Source organism: Aulonocara sp. 'chitande type north' Nkhata Bay, linkage group LG10 (genome assembly GCF_057382095.1).
Source record: "Aulonocara sp. 'chitande type north' Nkhata Bay isolate Kocher_YH1m ecotype deep benthic linkage group LG10, A_spYH_male_GT1.1, whole genome shotgun sequence".
NCBI classification, from domain to species: Eukaryota; Metazoa; Chordata; class Actinopteri; order Cichliformes; family Cichlidae; genus Aulonocara; species Aulonocara sp. 'chitande type north' Nkhata Bay.
The window spans coordinates 26,399,995-26,403,136 of NC_141353.1; positions in this window are offsets into that span (position 1 = coordinate 26,399,995).

The window sequence follows — 3,142 nt, forward strand, 5'->3', positions numbered from 1 at the left end:
GCTCGACGCTCAGCTCAGTGTCTCTATATCAAAGAAACGAAAGCAGCTTTTATCTGGTAACTGAAAGTGAGATGTCACAGACTTCCCTCGAAAGGACCTTGGGTTTGAATTTCAGTGCATATTTGCATCTGGTAACAGAAAGGAAATCTTTCAGACATTTACAGTCGTGGTGAGGAGAAATGGCGCAGCAACTGATTCCGGTGGATCAATATAAACTGGGCTGTTCCGTCTGTCTGCAGCTTCAAAACGATCCAGTCATTATTCCCTGTGGGCATAATTACTGCATGGACTGTATCAGAAACTACTGGGATGGGAAGGAAGTATATATCCTCCCTCAGTGCAGGCAGATTTTCACACCACGGCCTGTCCCGGTGAGACAGGTGTGCTTAATCACAGGAAAGGGAGCAGTCAGATTGGTGTGAAACTTAAAGTTACTATTATAAGATATCTTTCTTTTTTTCCATTTACAAAAATAACAAATAAAACAACATAACACTGGGGTTTTCACCCATGCGAGATAAGCTGCTGTGCAGTCCTCCAACATCCTGATTGGGCCAGCACACCCTCTCTTATCATAGTTGCAAAACAGGAAATATCCATAAGCTCCAGATCAAATAACTAACAAAAATATTTTTTCTTCTCTTTTCCTCTTTCTTCTATTTTTGTGTTCTTTGTGTCAAACAAAGAAAATCAAAAACAAAAAGTTAAACTTATTAAGTTTCACTCTGACATCAGCAGACTTTTTTCACCGATACTGCCCTCTAGCACCACTGTTTTTTCTATCATTGACAGGCCTGAACTTGTCATTGCCCCTGGGTTTTTGTCTCACAGTTTTGTGTGTTTTTTTAAAATTCTTTATTTAGTTTCTGGGATGAGTTGGTAGTCCCGAATCAGTTGTAGCTATATATTGATTCTCGTGTTTTGAGTTTTCTGGAGTCTGGATTATTTTTTAATTATTTTGTTTGTGTTTTAGAGTAATATTTACAAAGTTTGCATTATTTTTTTCAGTTTTGCCGATGTTCTTTCCTTCCCCATTCTGTGTTAATCTTTATTCTAGCAGTATGATTTTATCTTTTCATTTTATCTTCTTAGTAAACATTTTTAGGTTGGTTTTCTAGGTTGAGGGAGATAAAATTCCCTTTTAGTAGGAGGAAGTTTCCAAGAGAACCAGGTCTGGAGGAGCAGCTCTCCACCATGACCAGCTGGGGGTGAGGAGAAAGAAAAGAGCAGGAAGAGAAGACAAAAGGCAAACTACCAAAGAGTTTAATAACTGCTAAGTATTAAATACAGTAGTGGTGCAGAAACACAAAAGGAGTGAACAGAGTGAAGAAGAAATGCTCAGTGCATCATAGGAATCCTCCCTAATGTTAAGGTGTGGAGAAATGTGACATGAAGGGTCCCTACACTAGTATAATTCATTTGTAGTTGTTTGCACTTTATAATGAGGAATGTGTGGCTGTCTATGCCTGTGATGGATGTGTCCCTACTGAAATCTAGTTATGATTTCTAGAAAGAACAGCACTTTAAAAAACAGTTTTAATTGTTATTGGAATAACAAAGCATCTTTTATCCATAATACATTTACCTAAACAGAGACGTGAAAGTTGCTTTCTAATAAGTAATTAGGCCCATATTTGTTATTTACATGTTAAATGCTTGACCTGTAATCTGTATAGTCTGTATGTTCTGAGTGAGACATAAAAGAACTTTTCACCATTAGTGATGTCTCACATCAGCTGTTAAGCTTATTCTAAACTTGTTTTGGCTCCAGTCTATTCTGATCCATTGCTAGTATTCATAACTTTATAAATGGACACCAAATGTACTAAAATTCTTCCTTTCCTGGAACGAAGCACACCTTTTTAAGCTCCTCCCTGTTTATAGATTGTTTACTTCAAACATTACTGATCTGCCGGTCATGTGATAAGATGCAAAACTGAAAATTTCAATTTGCTCAGGTCAGTGTCTCTGCATGAAAACAGCTTTTATATGGAAACAGAAAGTAAGTTGTCATCACAATCACCACATCATCGGCACTCTGAACCGTTGATAAAAGGCAGGATTGAGAAATACTTCCATGTTCTTGTATCTATTTCCAGTACCTGCCTGCAGGCAGGCAAAGAGCCTGAAACTGCAGCACCTCCAAAGCAGATCGTCTGGTGGAGTGATGGCCAGCGGAAGCCGAATGAAACCTTAAAGCTTCCATCTAAGTAATGAAAAGAGAGATTAATTTCTCCAGGCTTCATGTGTACACAAGCCCTTCTGCTGGCTGGTTCTCCCTGTTAAAAGGAAGGTTTTCCTTCCCACTGTTGCGTTTGCTCAGGTCTTCTGATTGCTGGGGGTTTCTCTGTTTTCTTGTTATTAAAGTAGGGTCTTGCCTTAAAATATAAAGCGCATAGAGGCAACTGTTGTGATTTGGCGTTACATTCTGATTCAGTAAAAGGACTAGATGTTACAATCCCTGATAAATAAAAGTGAATTGAATTCCAGCAACACACAGTAAGGATCTTGGAGGACTGCACAGCAGCGTGTCTCCCGTGGATGAAAACCCAAATGTTATGTTTCTTTGTTATTTTTGTAAATGGAAAAAAAAGATATCTTATAAAAGTAACTTTCAGTTTCACTCCAATCTGACTGCTCCCTTTCCTGGAATTAAGCACACCTGTCTGAGCCGCACTCTGTTTGCAGACTTTATCTCAGGCGTTAGGCACACCCTCTCTTATCACAGTTGCAAAACAGGAAATATCCATAAGCTCCAGATCAAATAACTAACAAACATTTTTTTCTTCTCTTTTCCTCTTTCTTGTTTTTTGGTGTTTTCTTTGTCAAAGAAAATCAAAAACAAAAAGTTAAACTTATTAAGTTTCACTCTGACATCAGCAGACTTTTTTCAATGCTACTGCCCTCTAGCACCACTGTTTTTTCTATCATTGACAGGCCTGAACTTGTCATTGCCCCTGGGTTTCTGTCTCACAGTTTTGTGTATTTTTCAAATTCTTTGTTATTTCGTTTCTGGGATGAGTTGGTAGTCCCGATTCAATTTGTGGCTGTCTACGCCTGTGATGGATACGTCCTTACTGAAACACAGTTATGATTTCTAGAAAGAAACGGTTTTAATTGTTATTGGGATAACAAAGCCTAT